This window comes from Triturus cristatus, chromosome 3_1 (genome assembly GCF_964204655.1).
Source record: "Triturus cristatus chromosome 3_1, aTriCri1.1, whole genome shotgun sequence".
NCBI classification, from domain to species: domain Eukaryota; kingdom Metazoa; phylum Chordata; class Amphibia; order Caudata; family Salamandridae; genus Triturus; species Triturus cristatus.
In genome coordinates, this window is record NC_140583.1 from 1020349200 (window position 1) to 1020370444 (window position 21245).

Below are 21245 nucleotides of genomic sequence, written 5' to 3' on the forward strand. Positions count from 1 at the left end.
GCCCAAGCGGTCTCGGCCGTGGCTACTGTCACCGGGGCTTGTTCCTGCATGCAGTTATATAATCTGGACACCAGCTTCTTAGGGGAAGGTCGTGAGAGCAAGTTTTGGAGGGCGGCTAGTGCGCAAGGCTCTTCCGGGAAGCACGGTCCTATCTTCTTGCAAGATTCCCTAAGGGAATGATATAGTAATTTGTCAGCAAACGTGCAGGGCTGGTCATCCCCATCCGCAGGCATCTCGAAAAATGAGCCATCTGGATATAGGTCAGCGAAGGTGAGAAGTCGATTCCCACGGATAGTGAGGACGTCACCTCTTGCCGTCAAACAAGGCAGCATCGGGTTGCCCCTCAGAGGAACCGCCGGCGCATAAAGCAGGGAGAGACCAGCTCGTTTCCGAAGTTCACGCCAGGACCAGCGGACCATTTCCACTGTGTCTACCCCACGCGACGGGCACGTAACCTCTCCATATAGTGCCACTCGTAATGGCAAGGGGGCGACCACTGCCAGTTCCACCGCCACATGCGGCTGGTAGGGGGTGGGGTAGGCCCAGAAATGCAGGAACTGAGCTTGTGCACAGAGTGAATAGAGCTTCAAGTCCGGGGCCCCCAGGCCTCCCTGTCGGAGCGGAAGCGTGAGTAGGTCCCAGGAGACTCTGGCTTGGCCGCCGGCCCACACCAGTTTCAGCAGTAGTGAGCGGACCCGGGTGTGGAAGTGCGTTGTCATAGGTAGTGGTACGTTGACGAACAAGTACAAGAATTTGGGAAGGACCACCATTTTGGCCAGTGCAATTCTAGCGACCAGGGACAGCGGTAGCCTATTCCAGACTTCGACCTTTCCTTCCAACCAGTCCACCGCCCTACCAAAATTCAGCGACCACAACTCCTGCACATCTCGGCTGATCCAGATGCCCAAATACTTGACAGCTTCCGTCTCCCACCTGAGGGGGTAGTCAGGGGCAGGTCTAACAGTGCTCTCCGTCAGGGGGAAGGCCACTGACTTCGACCAATTAATGGATATCCCTGCCAAACCCTCAAATCTCACAAATTCTCGAAGTAGTGGGCTCAGGTTGTCTTTAGGGTTCAGGACGTACAAGGTGACATCGTCCGCGTACAGCGAGATCAGTAAGCTTCTAGCACTAAATCCGATGCCCCTGGCAGTGTGGTGCTGCCGAACTCGAGCCGCAAGTGGCTCCATCGCAATCGCAAAGAGGAGCGGGGACAGAGGGCAGCCCTGCCTAGTACCCCTCGAGACATCGAATGGCTTGGAGACAAGACCATTAACGCTCACTCGGGCTCTGGGTTTCGTGTAGATGAGCTTGATAAGGGTCAGGAAGTTTTGGCTGAATCCCATCCGCCTCAGTACACTGAAGAGGTAGGGCCATTCTAAGGAGTCGAAGGCTTTGGTGGCGTCCAAAAACACCACCGCTGCCTGTACTGACGGGTGTAAATAGTGAAGGACCGAAAAGATCGTTCTGAGATTATGTGATGTTGCTCGGCCAGGGATGAATCCCGATTGATCTGGGAGCGCTATCATCGGCAACATCGGTTGTAATCTATCGGCAATTACTTTTGCGTATATCTTGGCATCTACGTTTATAAGGGACAGGGGCCTGTAAGAGTCCAGCTGTTGGTCATCTTTGTCTGGCTTGAGGAGCGTGACAATGAGAGCCTCACGCATGGAGTCTGGGAGGGAATTTGACTCGAGAGCCTCGACAAACACAGAGTGTAGTCTCGGCGCTAGTTCAGCCACGTAGGTTTTATAAAAGGAGGTGGTCAGGCCATCTGGGCCAGGAGCTTTATTGGCCGGCATGCTTTTAATCACCTGGGCGATATCTTGCACTGTAACGGTGAGGTCCATGTATTGTCTGTGGTTGTTGTTGAACCACACGAGTGCTATGGAGTCAAGGAAGTCCCGCAGTGACGCCGGTGTCGTGGGCTGTCTTGAGGTGTACAGGGCAGCATAGAAGTCTGCGAAGGCGCCTAACACCGCCTCTTGGCCTACTACTAGTGTGTATGTAGTTCGACTGTGTGCGAGGAGCAATCAGTCTGGCAAGAGTCCTGCTTGGCCTATCTCCCTCCCCATACCTGCGCGCCTCTGCCTGCCTCCCTAGAAACCGCACCTCTCGCTCCGCCTCCTCATTAAATGCCAACAGTTTAGCTTTCAGAGCGCCAGCAGTCGCCAACGATGGGCCGGAGCTAAAAGCAACATCTAGGTCCCTCAGTTCCCCCTCAAGTTTAGCTAACGCGTCTCTTATGGTGCGTAGGACCCCTGCTTTTCGTGCAATACATTGACCCCTTATAACAGCTTTAAATGCATCCCACACAATGGCTTCAGTAGTGGCAGACCCAGCATTCTCAGCAAAGTAATTAGTGATATCCTCTCTTATCTCCTCTACAAACACAGGGTCTGTGAGCGCGTGTGGGGGAAGGCGCCATTGGAACGCCCTATGTGCAGCGTCGGGGGATGCAATACCAACATACACGGAGCATGGTCTGATAATGATCTAGCCATAATATCAACATTTGACACCCATGTCGCAACCTCAGGAGACACCAACCAGAAATCTAGTCGCGACCAAGCAGCCTTATGATAGGTGTAGCAGGTTCCTACTTTTGCACCCGGATTTCTAACTCGCCACACATCTGAAAGTAGACCCTCACTCATGATATCAGAGATCGCTTGGCGCGCTCTAGTGTGCTGCGGTCTGCTCACACCTCTGCGATCCGTGTCATCATTTAACACAACGTTGAAATCCCCCCCCAACACAACCGCCTGGCAATCCAGCAACACAATTTTCGCCCAAACATTTCTAAAAAAGTCAGGATCATCCACATTCGGGCCATAGATTGCAGCTAGGACAATGGGTCGCCCCTGTAAAGCCCCATGGAGCAGGACATATCTTCCCTCCGCATCCCTCACATGGGAGTACTCCCGCCAATCCAACCCTCTGCGAATGAGTATAGCTACGCCCCTCGCATAATTTGAGTAAATGGAAGAATAAACGTGCGCCCATCTTGAATTCTTCAATCTAGCTGAGGGGGTGACATTCAGATGTGTTTCTTGTAGGAAGCAAATATCTACATTGTGTCTTGACAAAACGCCATGCAGCAAACGGGCTTTTTTGAAGTCCCCAAGGCCTCTAATGTTCCAAGTCCAGAGTTTGATACCTCCCATTAAAGCATTTGACAGCCCCGAACCCCCATCTCACAACCCCACCCCCGGAAGCCATCCTGGCACCTAGACACCATAGCCGCAGACCCAGCGCACAGAAATATAGGCATGTGTAGTAGTACATTGCACCCAATACGAACCAAAACTCGCAACATATTAAAACCCCCCCTCCACCCCCTTCCCTCAGCAACCCCCCAATCAGGTCGTGACATATCCCAGTAACATGTACGCAATGCGTAGAAATACCCCAACATCAACAACAAAGGGAGGCACCCCATGAGGCGTGGTGCGCTCGGCTAACACCCCCGTATACGCGGGGTGGCTACTATCAAACTTTAGTGGTCCTGGGTTCTGGCAGTGCCCCCCCCCCGTAGTCCTCAAGGTCCGCAGCCAACCAGTGTCCCAGTGGGAGCGCGGAGACGGCAGCACAAGCCGGTGCACAATGGCGTCTCAGTAACTTACCCCCAATTAGTCAGTTCGGGAGGAGCAAACCTGTGCGAGAGTTCAATCCGGCTTTCAACTGTGACACAAAGAGTAAATTTGCAGCCTTGCAGGGTGAGCATGTCAGAGACCTCAGTCGTTGTCACTCAGGTGCTCCGAAGCTTCCTCGAGTCTTGGCGATTTTCTCCTGGCCCCAGCACAAATGTGTTTAGCGAATTTGAGGGCTGATTTGGCGTCAGTGAAGAAGTGAGAGGTGTTGTCGTGGTGGACCTTCAGCTTTGCCGGGTATAGGAGAGAGTAGGGCACGCCGGCTTGTAGTAGAACTTTCTTCGCTGGTAGGAATTCCTTCCGGGCCGCTTGCACCAGAGGGGTGAAATCTGGGTAGAAGGAGATGTGATTACCCTGATGCGTGATCTTACCCTTCTCTCTCGCCAAACGTAGAATGACGTCCCTATCTTGGTAGTTAAGTAGTTTAGCCAGGATCGGACGCGGTGGGGCTCCCACCGGGGGTTTCTTCCCCAGGGACCTGTGTGCCCTCTCCACCGTGAACACCGGGGACAAGTCCGGGTCGAACAGTTCATGCAGGAGGCTCGACACAAACGATTCCATCTTTCCCGTGTTTGTAGTCTCTGGAATGCCCGTAATGCGGATGTTGGATCTTCTGGAGCGCGCTTCCAAATCGTCCGACTTGGCGCGCAAATTGTCGAGTTCACGCTCCAGCGTCGTGATGTGCCGCTTAGCCTGTTGCTGGAATTCGCAACATTCAGTTTGCCTATTTTCGAGACAGTCCAGTCTCTTCTCGTGGGTGTCCACCTTAGCCTTCACGGTTTCGAGTTGCGCCGTCATGGTATCAAGTTTTGCATCTATGCTCTTCAGGCTGGTCCTCACCTCCATGATGAGGGCCCCAAAGTCTATGTCCGGGGCAGCACCCTGCGATGCCGATGCGCCAACATCCGGCTCCATTGTCGCGTTCTTCGGAGGCTTTCTACTGTCAAAAGTCAGCTTAGGTTGTTTGGCGTCATTTTTCCCCATCTCAGCAGTCAAGAGATATCCACCGGCCAAGCAATGGGGCAGCACCCCTCTGTGCCACCGCTAGCAAGTGCCCCGTATGAACGTGACTGTCCAGGCGGTGCCAGTGCGCGCCAGGCGTGACTATTCACACGCGGCAAGTAGGGCCAGCCGCGTTAGTGACCTCTGTAGGTGCCCAGTGAGCTCAGCAAGCTTCAGCGTTTAACTAGGGCCTTCTCCGGATTCAAAGTGGCGGGCTCCCGCAGTGCAATGAGGGGTCCGCTCACACCACTAGAAAAGCGCAGCACCGGGGCTCAGGGGATTCAGGGCTGCAAGGTGCTTCTCCGTGCGTGCAATTGTGTGTCCCGCCGAGCTGAAGATCAGCGGGAGGTCCCGGCGCTGCTGCGAAGCGGCAGGATCGACAGGGCTCCTCGTCCCTCCTTGGCACCCTCTCACCTCCTCTCCGGTCGTCGCCTTGATGTAGCTGGCGCAGGCCAACTTCTCCGATCTCCACCGGGCTCGACACCGGCCAGCGCCGCCTTCGGCGGCTGCAGGATCACCGCACCACGGCGCGGCTGTTCTGCCAAGCCGCGCCGGTCTCCTCTATCTCCCCGCAGCCTTCCGCCAGGGTAACTCTCCGTCGGCAGCAGTGGGGGTTTAACAGCGAGGTGCCCACAGCAAGTACCGCTCAATCAGCTGGGGCCTCTACAGCCGCGGCCCACCGTGTCTCGCGGCTTCCAGCGAGAGGCACTTCCGGCGCGGGTCAGGACCAGCCCGCCAGCCGGCAAAAAAGTCGTCCGTCTCCGCTTCGAAGGGGAACCGTCCCCGCGCTCCCAACTCGGGTCGGAGGATCACCAGGGTGTAGGTAGCAGAACCCGGGAGGTGTGGGGTTCCGCAGTCGCCAGGAACAGGATTATGCAAGGATCAATCGGAGTAGCCGGCGGAGCTCACTCAAAGAGCGGCCATCTCGCTGCTCGGCTAGCCACGCCCCCCAATCTGCCTCATAATGTTTACACTCAAATGAGTTGAAATTAACAATACCATTCAATCATAAAATCAGATTTTAGGTAACAATTCTGAACAATTAAAAAGTTGACATGTTTTTACCCCATCTATTGTGTGTTCTGCCTGTGTCCTGAATCACATGACTGTGAATAGCTTTGCTGTAGGGGGTTGTTTATTACTTCCAGACGGTAACACAAAGGGGGCCCAGGTAAGGACAGGTTAGGCCATCCTGGTAGGTTGGCTGGAGAACAAGTTGTACCCAGCCCCACTTACACTTCAAACAGTTTTGCCTCCTACACTCACATAAAGGAACATAACAACAGGTTTACACTGTCTTTTGCCACCCCAGTAATTTGGAGCCTTGACAGAGGGAGGGTGTAGGAGAGTGGCATCGGCTGCATAGTTGCCCCCAACTTTTTGCTGATGTTTTGACTGTTTTTTTACTCTAGCCAGGCTGCTTCCTCTCTAAACTGATGTGAGTACTTTAGGTACATACCATTTGGATACTGAGGACACCCTGTGAGCCCTTGTAGATGGTACCCTAGGTACCCAGGGCATGGGTCCCTCAGAGGCCTACCAGGGGCTGCACCCCTGGGACAACCATACAAACTGACACCACCAAACCACTACTGTAGTCTGGGTAAGGTGGTGCTTGCACCCCTTACAGGGATATAGGTATCCTGTATCCCACCTAAATACAACACATATATCCTCATAGGTCACCCCTAAGGCAGGCCTTGCCAATCCTTCAAGGCAGGGTGCTGAGATATGTGTGAGGGGGAACCCCTACCTGAGTAGGGCCCCTCTGCAACCTTCTTTAAAACTATTGCGAGGTTGTTTGTAGTGCAGCCATACCATATACTCCTAACCGCATTATAAGTAATTGCGATAGCGTGATAACTTGAGAGTGGCTGCACAGAAGCATGTCATGTTTGGTGTCAAACATCGTGGAATCATACCCCCAATCCAGCCATGGGAGTGAGGACATAATTCCCCCCTGCTAGAGGGGTGATATGGTAAAAGCGTCAGATTTTACACACCAATTTAAAAGAGCACAAGTAGTACAAAATGGATGCTACCCACCACCCACACGATTCTGGCTGCCTGTTGCTGGGCAGAACTCCAGCCACGGCAGCTGGACAATAGGGATCTTGTTGCAGGGAGGTGTCCCCACCTCCCCAGACAGACTATGTGGATTGGAACTGGGTGGGTGCACCTTAGGATGTCTTTCAAACTTGCACGTAGGCTTCTCCAGTGCCTACTTCTGCATACACCGGCTCAGACTGGTTCAGGGGCATCCTGTCCCCTGCCCCGGCGGGAAACACACAAAGGGGAGAGGGTGTAGCCACCCTTTCCCGCCTGAACTCCCATTGGTGGGCTTTGATTCAGACACTCCCCTAATCCCTGGATAAAGGTGGGTGCAGGGTCCCCAGAGCCTCAGATTAATCTTGGACGAGAAATTTGCTTCAAAGACTTGAACCTTCAATGAACTGCCGCTCAGCTGAATGAAGAAATCTCCCTTGGGGTAAAGGAGTTACCCCCCTAATTGTCAGGCACCTGAAATACTGCAAGTAACCCAGTTGGAACTCCACTGCTCCTATGGACAACGAAGACTTATGCCTACCCTGATGTGGGTTCCCAAGCATCCCAGAGGCCAGTGAGTGTGCACAGCAAAGCTTAGCACCGTGGACTCCGTGGGTGCCGAGATACCTAATACCCCAGGACACCAGCCACCTCTTGCACAGCACATGAACCCGACCAGTGGGGAAGCTGTGCTTTGGCAAATCATTGAGCCAACCTCTCAGCATCACCTGTGCCAAAGGACAATGCTCCAGCTCGCTCTGGCGACCTGTGGGCACATCTTTACACACTCCAAATTGCTGCCTCCCGTGGTCCCTTGTCTCTCAACTGGTGGGCCCTAGCGGAGGTCAATCTTCACTTTAAAGGATTCCCCTGGTTGCTCCAGGCCTGCTCTACAGTCTCCTTGCTGGAGACCTTGCTCAGACCTCGTGGGTCTGCACCATAGCTGTTTCTTGATTCTTGCATGGGTTGTGGTTGCCAAAGCTTAGTGGATCCAATCCGGACACTAACACTGCAGCGGCCTTCATCCTTTGTGGGACAGTCGCCCTCCAGAAGCTGGCCTTCCTTGAAGCCTCCTGGACCCCGTGGCTGCTGATCCAAGCTACCCATCTTCCACCTGAAAACACCCGACATTGAAGGGCACTTTCTCCAAAGGCCCCTGGTCACTGGCTAGTGACCCAGACTCTGTCCCCTCTGCTTTCAGGTCCTTACCTTCAATATCTACATCTTCAATCTGCACGACATCGACGACGCTTCACGCCAGCAGTAGTTCTTCACGTTTTTCCATTGAAAATGAGACACCGAAAACGACCTATGTACCCGGCTTCCCTGGGGCAGGTAACAGTGGTACCTCGGTACTGTCGTGGGTGTGGGCCCTCCAAGAGCTTAACTCTAAACTCCTGAACTTGAACTCCTGCTAGAAGTGTCCAGATACTTGCAATTTTCAACCGCGACATTTCCCATATGGTTTAACAGGGATCCCGACTGTAGTTTAAACACTGCACACGCTTCCCGTGGGTCCCCTTTCTCAATACCTTGGGTGGTTTCATAAGGGGCCAGCGATCCTAAGTGCCCTAGGCACTGTCTGCAGAACTGTTGTGGTTCTTATACCATATAATATATGGTTTGGTCCCCCCCTGGGGCCCTGTGATTCCAGTGCTATTTATTGTTGTTATAAATCCTTAATTGAATTGTGTCTTTACCTCCAGCCTCACAAGAGACTAGTGGGATTTGTTCTTAGAATAAATACATATATTTTATATATATACCTCTGTGGACTACTCCTTCATTTGGTCATTCAAGAGGTTATCCATGGTAAAACAATAAGCTTAACACTCCTTCAAGACTTAGCCTGGGGGCTGCTCTCCACAGCTACCACTAGGATAGCTTTCTTTAAAGGTTGTCTTTTAACCTATCACCTTAAGAGTCGAATTGGACTGGTGCAAGGTGTCCCCTATAACTAGTGGACAGCATATGCCAGGCCAACTTCTCACAGAGGGGCAGTACTTCCCAGAAACGGATGTGGCAGTAGGTCAGGGAGTCTCACCACACAAAGGCCGGCACCAGTTATACATTTTGGACCTCCTGAGCTGCTCCTCGGAACACTTTTATTCCTGTGGAAGTTACAGATGAAGGACTGTCCTGCTGCCAGATGACTACCCTGCTGCTTGAGGACTGCCTTGCTATCTGAGAAGAAAGACTGGACCTGCGTACCTTCCTCTTAGGCTATCCAGAGTTACTCTAGTGGTCAGTTGGCTGACTTCCTGTGTGAGCTACAGGGTCTCAACAAGATTCAGAGACCTCCCTGCAACTGCTAGGTGACCAGCTGCAACAGGCCATGCGTGGCCTGCAACTGGACCTTCCTCAGCCCTGCTAGCCTCCGCTAGCCTCCACTGGAGTGAATCTCTGATTTCCCAAGAAGCACCTTCCCAGCTCCTGGACCCTGGCTGGCATCGGAGTGTACTATTCCTAACACAAATTGTGAAAATCATGAAGTTTAGGCTCCTGGTGACTCTGAATGGACCCATTTGTGCCAAGACTCTGCCATCCACAATGACCTGCATCGCAAAGCTCCGGTGAGACCTTCTCTCTGCGCTACAGTAACTGCCAGAGACAACCTCCAACGTGAGAGCTGCCCTCACGCTACAGCAACAACAGCACATGGTGACCAGCAACACAAAACTACAGCAATGATCATGTGCAACGCCTGACTGGCTTTTCGCGCTACAGTGAAGACAGACAAAACGTCCGGCCTGCTATTCGCTTTACAGCAACGACCCTCCACAATGCTCTACCTGCTCCTTGCAGCCTTCTCCACTTTGAATTGAACTTTTTCCAGCCGAAACCACAAAGTAACTTTTCAGTGTGACTAACCTAATCCTTGTATCCAACCAACGCTTCATTGTTGTCAGCCTGAACTTGTGATTTCCCCCCCGGTCTAGCCTGACCTGATGACCACAAGTTGCACTTTATGCCTTTAGGTGCTAGTTCCACTTAGAACTTTAAAAGTGCCTATTTCCAGTTCTACTAATTAGGTTATTGTTCTTCTGGTTTAAATTTATTTATTATATTTTTTTGAAAACTAGTTTTGGATTTTTCTTGAATTGTGTTTTCACTTTAATACTGTTTGCATGCTGCATAAGTACTTTGCACATTGCCTCCAAGTTAAGCCTGATTGGATGGTTAAGCATAGGATAATTTAGGGAATTTTGCCCAATGCTATGACAAGGATTGGGGTTATTGCCTAAGTGGAGCTTCCGCCACTCTCAATCAATAACACCATTTCTTCATTGATGATCTTAGCAGAATGATGCCCATCCTTGACATACTGGGAGGTGGAAACCCTCTCCACATAATTCTGAGTATCTGTAACAAAATGGTATTCAAATCTATATCTTATGTGTTGATACATGAACATGAAAGTCAGAACCTGCCTATGTGTGGCAGTAGGCTATGTGAACAATTAATGAAAACGACAAGCAGTTATTTGGGGATCAAACCTATATCTTGTAAAAATTATGTTTCAGTGCAAAAATATTTTTGCCTGAAAATGAAAATATTTCAGAGAGTTATTCATCAGAAATGAAAAGTTCGTATTTAAAAATAGGGCAAAGCATATTTTCAGAATCTGGCATACTGGTGTTTGAGATCAAAATTATGGGTCTTTCCAAAATATGTTTAAGGCTCATATTTGAGAGATAATTCATGCTGTGTCCTAAAGGTTTATTGCTGTGATTACTTCGTGCCACAGGGCAATTGCTGCTCTTGCTCTTCTGTCATTACATGTGGACTTTCAGTTCTCCTCCTACATTGGTAACACCATGTGTGATATTATCACAACTGCTGACTAGTCTTATTTTTGAGGTCTCTGTAAATTCTATCGTAGCAGTGCTGTATGAGATTTTAAAATCTGCCCTGTACTACCCTACATTGCCTGTGATTGTGAGATTTCTTTATTACTTTTTATTTTCTAATGCTCAGTTATAACATAACAAACAATAGTCCACATTGCAGTTACAAAGTGGAACAAAGACAGCTAGTAGAATGCAGAAGTGAAGAAAAATGCTAAATGACTTCTGAAGAATAAGATATTTGAAAATTGATACCACTGACTTTGTCCTGCTTGTAACTCCTATGCCTATAAAAGACAATTTCTAGCCAGACTGTGCTGAAAATGTATTCTTTGGCAAACATGCGTCTGAAGTTTTCTTAAAGATGTTTAATTGGCAGTTTGGCCATAAGAAAGTTTTTTTTTTAATGTAAGCACAAACCTCTATAATCATTGTAGTGGCCCCACTACTCTCTGATATCTTTTATAATCGTGTACACTCAAATCTCTATTGTGCTAAAACACGCTTCCTTGCCTCATTAACCGGATTGTGAAACTTCATAAACAATGCATTACGGTATTATAGAAATGTGGGACTTCAGGTGCCCGCGCGAGACGTGCTTTGGGTAAAGACCAGAAGTCCCGTTTCTGTTAATATTTTAATAACACGCAGTGTACAAGGAATCACATCATGCTTTTAACCTGGAATTACACTGAATGTTTTTTAATGGTCATATTGAACATTTTTATATTTTTTGTTATTATGTGAATTGCTATAGCATAAGTACAGAACAATAAATGCTGTTGTCTTGTTTTGCTGTCATTGGGCTCCAGCCTCAGGTATATCCACTACTAGAGGGTTGCTTTTCTCATTTTATTTAGTTTGGTTGTCTTTTGTTCCAGAGATATATCCAGGATATCAGGGTTTTATTTTACTGCATCAAGTGGCAGTTGGTGATTCCTTAGATCTGCTCACTAGGTCTGGGCTATCCCCTACTATATCAAACAGTGAAGGTGTAATTTCAGGAATTTTGCATAAGAAGTATAACACACAATTCCAGAAATGATGCAAGATTACGCCAGCGTAACGTACATTTCACTACTTTTATTGCATGTTACATGTCTTCTTGTTTTCTTTTTGTAGCTTGGTCACTTACCCTGTTCACCCCTGCCGCATCCTGCACAAACTATATTAAGGGCCATGTTTATGAAAGGGTTGCATCTCGTTTGCACCACGCAACGGGGTGCATATGCGATGCAACCCTTCAGTGTGATTTATCAAGCCACACAAGGCCATCTTGCATGGCCCTGTGCGGCTTGATAAATCCAGAGTAATGCAACGCAGTGCAAATCACTGCGCTGCCCGCAGCATTCAGTGGGTGGTGCCTGGGTGTTCCCATGCAACAGCCATGGATTTCGACCCATTCCCAGATTTACCATAAGTGGTAGACTTAGGAATGCGCCAAAACTGCTATGCCTCCCCCGGTTAGGCGTAACGAGGAGAAATATGTGCATTCTGCAGCACACACAGAAAGAGGAAAATGCCTCAGGGGATTGTTTCAATGCGGAAGTTGTCCCTTGCTGCACAAAAACATTCCTGCTTGCAAAGCAGTCACCCTTGCACCATGGTGCAAAAGTGCCTGCGTTGGTGCTAGGCAGCGCACAGTGCATTCCTGCCCTTTCCCTGTCACGCATGCAGCAAAGTGGCTTGCTGCGCTGCATCACATATTGATAAATATACCCCTATCTACTCTCCACCTTCCACACTTCTCGCCTAACTCTCCCTGCAAGGCGTGTGCTATATATTTTGAAGTGGTTCTGCACTGTCGAAGGCTGTGATGTGAGTTGCACGATGTATACAACACTACCTAAATAAAGATATATGTCGTATTGAAGCACACCCTGCTTTTGAGCTCTCTCAGGCTGAAGCAGACACTTGTACAGAGGTAGACAGTAATTGGTTCTTCTGGCAATGCATTGGTTAACGTGAAGGCTGGGTTTCCAATTGTGTTATTTTGCAGCCTCTGAATCCACAGCACACATCTCCCTGCCCTGATGCCTCCTGAATGCTAACAATGTCTGTGTTGGGTTCTGTCTGAGACCCACACTGCAGTGCAGCCAGGCTCCCTGGCAGTGGACAGGAGTGCAAGGCTCCATACTGTGGGGGCTGAATTGAATTCTTAATGCCTGTTTGAAGCTGGTAGGTAGGAGTCAGAGATGTCCTGACAGATGTGCGAATGGAATACAAAATAACATTAATAATTCTGAAAACGTGTGCAGGAGGTGACAGGGTGATCTTTAGCCCTTTATACATTTTCATATTTTTTCATCCCAGACACTTCTTAAAAAAACACAGGAAAGCAAAATAGAAGCTGGTAAATAATACTTGTGATGGGAAAAAATAGTCCTAATGGGTGATCTTGAAGACACTGAAAACTGATGCTTTAAGCAGTAAACAAATCACATCATCATGTTAAGAGGCCAATTCTAGCTCATGAGGAGGTCGTGCAAAGTTTTTTTAAAATTATTATTTTTTGAAATAATATTTGTGAACCACTATGGAAAGCTATGAATTTTCTTGAATCTTGCAATGTTTTTGGGTTTCCCCATCGGGTTGAATACCGTAAGCCTTATTGTGAACATCCTTACTTAATTCCTCCCAGAAAAACATTTAGGTCCTCATTTTATCTCTAGTGGAAAGCCAGGATGTATGCGCCGAGGGAACAGCTGATACTGAACCATGCAGTTTTACAACTAGGGGTAGGACAGAGGGACAACATGTGATTGTGCGCACTGGAAAAGAGTTTGGGGGCATATTAACAAGGGCCGGCGATAAATATCGCAAAGCGCGCTTAGCGCTTGCATATTTATCGCCGGCTATCTCTGGAATTTATCGCCCGGTTAGCACGTTATTAACAACGCGCATCGCCGAGGCGATAAAAATTCCATAGATAGTGTGGATATCGCCGTTTTCCATGGTGGAAAACGGCGATCTCCTAGATGATAGGGCCTGTGGTCTTAGCCACAAAATCCACCCCCCATGTTAAGTATGCCTTAGTCAGGAATTTAACAGACATTAAATTCCTATGTTAAGGAATACTTAACGCGATTTAAAAAAATCGCTACCCTTCCTTGTTATTATCGCGAAGCTGCCTTCGCGATATTTTCCCTGGTTGGTTTCACAGCCACGCCTACTTTGCATCTCATGAGCGATGCAAAGTTAGGCGTGCTGGAAATGGGCGCTAAGTCAGCAAGACACGGGATAGCGTGTCTTTGCTGATAAGGCGATGAAATTATCGCCGCTTTTCGCCCAAAAACGGACGCAAAAGCGGCGGTAATTTCGTATCGCCGCCTTGTTAATATGCCCCTTGATTTCCTTCATTCTGAACGTCTTTCCTTGCAAATTCTTCCGGATATTACTTGGAGGAATCTATGCATGGAATAATTGGGTATTTACAGAAGTACCGCACACCTCGGAATACCAGACTGGATTGCAAATTAGTTGAAATGTGTAAAGTTATAATGGAAAAAGTGTGTGGAAATTCCTCAATTTTGTGTTGCACTATACGATTGTGCCCAAAGGGACTTTGGTTTGTCTCCTTAAAGTCAACTTTTTGCTCGAAAATGTTTCCTGCAGATATCTTCTTGTGGGACCTTTTTACACGAGGTTATGACCTTGCATGAAAAAAAAATCATTCATGATTCAGTCAATCCGCATTTCACCAGACAAATGTCATTTGGGTAGTTTAATTAAATGTCCATGAATGTTTCTCAAAAACAAATCGGTAAGCAGTGTTTGTGCCCAATTCTGATATTCCAGTGTTACTCAGAACGAGCCCAATAATGTTTTATTCTGCTGCTCAACGCCTTTAGCACTCAGCTTCTTGTGAAGTCAAACAACATAGGTCATGACTACAGAAACATATAGTACAATTCTTTAGGTTACATTTGCCCTTCAAGGCCTATACATCTCCTACAGTCACTGAACACTCAACGTCAGGGCTGGCCTTTCCTCAGATATCGCCCTGGGGGAAACAACATTTGGACCCCCTCCTGATAGTCCCCATTCACTCCTTTCCCATCTGCCTCCTTTGTGCTCCTAGTGGGAAGCACTTTTATGCCCACAGGTCACACCTAGCTGAATACCAATAAAAGCCATGACCAGCCTTTGAGCACACATTTGCACCTTGTTCCCACACCTCACTCAACTTCTCAGTTACTGAATTGGAGGTGAAAATCCCTAGGAGGGAATGGAGTATAAGGAAAGAGCAGCGGCTGAGTGAGAGGTAATGGATTATGGGTAAGAAAGTAAAGAAAAGAAGATTTTACACACATCGTCAAGGTAATGAACTGAACCAGAGGTCTAGAATACATAATGGGGGTATTTACAAGCCCCTTGTGCCTCTGGTGGGTCACTTTTTTTTGACGCAGAAGCAGACCAGTGTTCTGGCCCATATTTACAAGGCCACGCAAAGCCACCCTGCGTCGCTTTTCATGTTCTTGCAAATATGACCCCTTTTCAGGCATCACTTTGTGTGAAAAGGGCATGTCATGGGTGTATATGTGGGTGTTCCCATGCAACACCCATGGACTCTGCTGCATTCCCAGATTTACAGCATTTCGTAAACCTGGGAATGCGTCAAAATCCTATGCCTCCCCAAGGGAGGCGTAAGGAGGAGCAACGAGGAGAAAAACATATAATTGTTTTCCTTGCTTTTTCTCTTTTAATGCGTGCTGCATTTTGCAGCATGCATAGAAAGAGGAAAACACATTCAGTGAATGTTTTTGTGCAGGAAAATGCCCCTTCCTGCACAAAAACAACCACCCCTGCAACGCAGGTACCCTTCACCATGATGCATTGGTGCCTGCGTTGGCGCATGGCAGCCAATTGTGCGCCAGCACAGGGGAAAGCACAGGGATGCCTCATACTGTTGTAAATATGACGCATCCCTGTGTTTTTAAAATGATGCAGCTCGGTGTAGCAAACTGGCCACGCTGTGTCATGTTCTTGAAAATAAGGCCCAACGTTTTTAGTCATTTAAATCATTTTTTTAATATAAATGAACAGAATATCCTTTTGCAGTTCCTTAGTCGATTTGTATCATTTTTTTGAGTTCCAAGTTGTTATTATTATTTTTATATTATATACATTGTTATTCTTTTGTATAGGTTTGTTTTAGTTAATTTGGTAATATATTTTAAGATGTTTTTATGTCAATTTTTGGCAGGTTGCTGACTTTGTAGAGTAATATGGAGTGCAGTTTTTAAAATATGTTGTAACCGCTTATAACTTTTTGTTTGTTTTAAATTGTTAATTAGATAATGAATTGCAGCAATCATTTAAATAAATGCTTTTCAATTTTTTAAATATATAATTTGTAGTATTATTTTATATATTTGTATATGTTATTTTTGCCTTATTTATTTGTAATAATTTATATACATTATATAATGCAAAAAATATTTTTACCTAAATTTATTGTACTATTCTTTTTATGTATGTGTATATATATATATATATATATATATATATATATTTTGTATTTTTTTTATGAGCTTTATTGTCGTGAACGAGGAGATGACAGATTAGGTAACATGGGTGGGATGTGAATTGGATATTTATCCGCATTGTATAGTAAGAAAAATATCTTTCTTTATTATATCTTTTCCCCTTATTGCTCTAACCTGGAGAAACATGTAACGTGTTCCTGTTAATTTAGGATATATACATTTGTATGCATGGTAAACGCATGTAACCTTTAGAAATCATCATTTACCGTCTGCTTTCCTCTTTTGATCTCCTCGATAAAAAGACATTTGCCAAATTGCACTGTTGTCCATTTTTTAACTTTAAAAAGTATTTTTTGTATTATTGAGAGGCACATTGTTTTGCAAATTTGTCACTATAAGATGGCCGCCATGTATTTACGAACAATGCTGCTGAAAGTCCATCCTCTATGTTGAGGGTTCACCTCGTGACATGTGACTTAAGTTTAAATGTGCCCGCGAAATGTAAACAAACTGACATTGAAAAAGCCAGTCGGCGAAACGCATCTGTCAGCGTTTCGGGATTTCGGAAAGAATGGGGGGGGGGAACTTGCTAAATTAAGCATTTATGCTTTAAGAAACATCTTTCCTGTATTTGCTTGGAGTGCTCTCCGTTTTACACGTTTGACGTGTTTGGTTGCTTCGTTTGTTGGCGGCTCACCACTGCCAGGAGAAAGCACCCAGGACAGAAACGGAGCGGCGGCGGTGAAGTGCTGTTGTAGAAATTGATATGGCCGCCAGCCCCGAGGCTTTTCGGGAAGAAGCGACATTGCCGTAGGATACTGCGGCACCCGTGACACAAAGTTTTGGAGTTAGCAAGAAGAAGGATGATTCCCGCCGTTGAGACGCGCCACGGACCGAGGTTTCTTTTCGGATACCGCGAGTGCCAATCATCTTGGTGAGTGATCTCCGTTTTCTTCTTATGCGTACCAATTACAACAAAAAGCCTCAGTCCTGATAAGCGAGAAAGACAAAAGAACTAGCAAGTTCCCCCTTCTTGAGAAGTCCCGTTTAACTTGGACATTTGCATTTTGTGCGAGGATGTCTAGCCTTACTGAGAGAGAGGAAGCGGCTGCTGACATCTTTAAAACAGGAATAGGCGTTGTTAACACACAAGCCAAAGGTGACGCCGTCAGAACGCCTTCAGATAGCAATCTTGTCATCCTGTATCAAACATTGGAGAAAGCCCATGAAAGAGAACTAAGGAAATGGTGGGAAGCAACTTCACTGCAAAGATATATGGACTGTGATAGAATCCCGAGAGGCCTTCGCATCTTTACAGTTCCCTCATATGAACATCCCGACCCTGATCTTCTTAAAGACTGGACAGAGCACACAACGGAATCAGCAAAGGGAATGGTTAGGATTCTTAAAAAGTATACTTTGAGTGACCGAGACAAACTTCTAGTTGAAATTAAAAGACTGGAAGATCTAATTGGGAAGGAAAAGGATGTCAAACAAGCAGAGGAATTAAAGAACGGCATGATGAAACGTCTTAAAGATTATGAGTCTGTCATCCGAAAACGCAAACAAACTAAGTTTCTCAAAGATGAACAAGACTACGCCACAGGACGTGTTCTAACTTTCGCCAAAAAGTTTGACGGACCTAGGAGAAAGTTATATCAGCAAGGCGCAAACAGAAGTGAAAATATAGATACTTCAGAATCTGAAGTGGAAACTTCGGAAGGCGAACAAAGTACAAATCCGGCAGAACCAAGCAGAAATGTGGAACCTCTTCCTCCTCCTTTATTTCAGCAGTATCAGTTAATGAGAGAGACCCGCCAACGACCAACACCGAGAACCCACCCTCCCCAACAGACCCTGCCACGAAACAAAAGAAACGAAAAACCAGGAGGGGCAACAAAGTCAGGGGGAGATACTCTAACCCCGAGGGTAACACGCAGCAGAGGGAAGAAGGGGAAATGGTAAACCAAGCCATGAACGAGATGACGGTAATCAATCTATCTGACAAAATTCTCACATCGGAACAAATTAAGGTCTTACAGCTGGGCCCCACTTTTTGCCCGACCTCAGGCTTTGATTACGCACGCACCAGAATTGATCTATTTAGGTATATTAGAAAGTTGAAATTCCAGAAAATATACCTGCTGCATCCAAGAATCGGAAGCTCAACAACAACACAGGATGTGGCGAATCAGATGTCTTGATAGGTCACGACCTAGAAACTCTCCTGACGATGCAACAACTGGGTTCCTCACCGCCATCCACTCAATCTGGGGAATATCACACAGATGAATGTTTAGCGGAAGCTGGAATCAACCAAATAGGGGGACACAGCAACTTCAAAATGAAATCTCGAGCAGTCCCGAAGACACCATTTGACGCCATAGACGTCTTCAGTGAGGCAGTAATCTTGGATCTGAAAACCTTGGCTAACCGTAAGGACTTCAATGAACGTCGGTATAACATCCCAAGGAAACCCTGGGAGGCCCTTAAATCTTTAGAGAAAGATCAAACCATCGAAATTAAACCATTGGATAAAGGGGGAAATATGGTGATCTTCAATAAAGATCAGTATCAAAAAGAAGCGATGCGACAACTCAGCGATAAGGATTGTTATACGCCAATATCAAGAACAGTCTATTTTGAAAACATTGATGCATATCACAATCTATTGCAACTCTAGAAGAACGATGGCCTATTGAACCAAGATGAATTCCTATTTTTGAAATGTGAAACACCTACGATTCCGACTTTCTACCATCTTCCCAAGGTACATAAAAGTGTGACCAATCCCCCGCGCAGACCCATAGTGGCGTCCATTAATAGTCTTCTAGAAAATACATCGATCTATATAGATTCATTTTTGGCTTCACTAGTTAAAGACATGGCCTTCTACATAAAGGATACACAAGACTTTTTAAGACTCATTGAAGGAACTGCCTGGGAAGCAGATATGTTACTTATAGCCTTGGACATCACCAGTTTGTATACTTGTATAGACCATAAAAATGGCATCACTGCCATTGATTAGTTTCTTAACAAAAGACCTATCAAGTATTACCAACACAACAAGATGCTGTTACAAATGATTACTTTCTGCCTTACCAATAACATATTCACCTTTGCAGGACAATTGTACCGCCAATTGCGGGGGACCGCGATGGGAACGTGCTTCGCCCCCAGCTACGCAAATCTTTTCGTGGGCTGGTGGGAGAAGCACGTTGCCTGGGGTGAGGCTAATGATTGTTGGGTGGAGAAAACCGCCTTATGGGCTAGATACATAGATGACCTTTTCATAATTTGGTGTGGTAGCCGCGCCTCGGCTGAGGAATTTGTGGCTTCCTTTAATATGAACGAACTCAATTTGAGATTTACAGGTGAAATTAGTAACATGTCGGTTACATATATGGATCTTGAGATATATGTGGATAATGGCATACTTTCTACAAGATTATTTAGGAAGCCAACAGCAGGAAACACTGTGTTACATGCTGATAGTCACCACCCACGCAGTACCATCAAAAATATACAATTTGGGGAATTCCTACGCCTCAAAAGAAACTGTTCAAAAGACCATGATAATGAACAGGTCAAAACCGAAGCCACTAAAAGATTCAGGGAAAGGGGCTATAAGAACTCAGACCTCTCTGCAGCTGAAATTAAAATCAAAAATATTAATAGAAAAGATCTATGAATTACTAAGAAAGCTACAGAACCAGATGAAGGCCAGGTTAGGATGATAACCAGTTTCAATGAAAAGTCCAGTCAAATAATGCAGATCTTCAAGAAAAACTGGCACATTTTACAAACTGATAACATCCTCAAAAAAAAGTTACCATCACGCCCATTAATAACATACAAACGTAGCCTTTCAGTAGGGGACTATCTTATCCATAGTCACTTTGACCCAGTCCCCAGAGTCAGAAACCAAATAGGCTTAGCAGGGTTCTATCCTTGCAACCACTGCAAAGCTTGTAAATTCAGTGAAAAAATTATCACATATCAAGGCAGACCTAATGACCCAAGGCCAGTACGCAAGATAAAGCTATTCCTCAACTGTAATTCAGACTTCACTTTATATTGCCTTACCTGCCCGTGTTCTAAAAGGTACATAGGAAGTACTATACACCCCACGAAAAAACGTATTCTAGAGCATATGCGGGCAATCACTAACAAGGATCCCGCATATCCGGTTGCCCGACATTTCGAGAAGTACCATCAAAGCAACCGCAACTTATTAAAATTTCACTGTATTGATCAAGTGGGAAAATCAGAAAGAGGAGGTGACAGGGTACGGAAAATCCGCATTCTGGAATCGACTTATATAATTGATCTCCAGACTAAGACCCCAATAGGGCTAAACAATGAAGAGGAATTATGGGTTCACTTATGAGGATTTGAAAATTATTTTGGTGTGGAAGGGTATATCTTTAAATACATACTGGATACCCTTCTCTGTCTTTCTTTCCTGTTTTTTAAAATTTTGCTTCTAGCCAAAAGTGTTATGAACTCTCTCTCAGTAGTTGGTTTAATGCCCATTCAGGGCTTTATTGCCGTGAACGAGGAGATGACAGATTAGGTAACATGGGTGGGATGTGAATTGGATATTTATCCGCATTGTATAGTAAGAAAAATATCTTTCTTTATTATATCTTTTCCCCTTATTGCTCTAACCTGGAGAAACATGTAACGTGTTTCTGTTAATTTAGGATATATACATTTGTATGCATGGTAAACGCATGTAAGCTTTAGAAATCATCATTTACCGTCTGCTTTCCTCTTTTGATCTCCTCGACAAAAAGACATTTGCCAAATTGCACTGTTGTCCATTTTTTAACTTTAAAAAGTATTTTTTGTATTATTGAGAGGCACATTGTTTTGCAAATTTGTCACTATAAGATGGCCGCCATATATTTACGAACAATGCTGCTGAAAGTCCATCCTCTATGTTGAGGGTTCACCTCGTGACATGTGACTTAAGTTTAAAAGTGCCCGCGAAATGTAAACAAACTGACATTGAAAAAGCCAGTCGGAGAAACGCGTCTGTCAGCGTTCATGATTGATTTCAATCTTATTTCAGACACATTATGTAGTTCCAACAGCCGTTGGAAATATTCGAAAAAGTTTTTGAACCCCATCTCAGTTAGATAAACTCCCCACAGATCACTTATGTACCTATGTGGACGGATAATTCCTCCCCACTA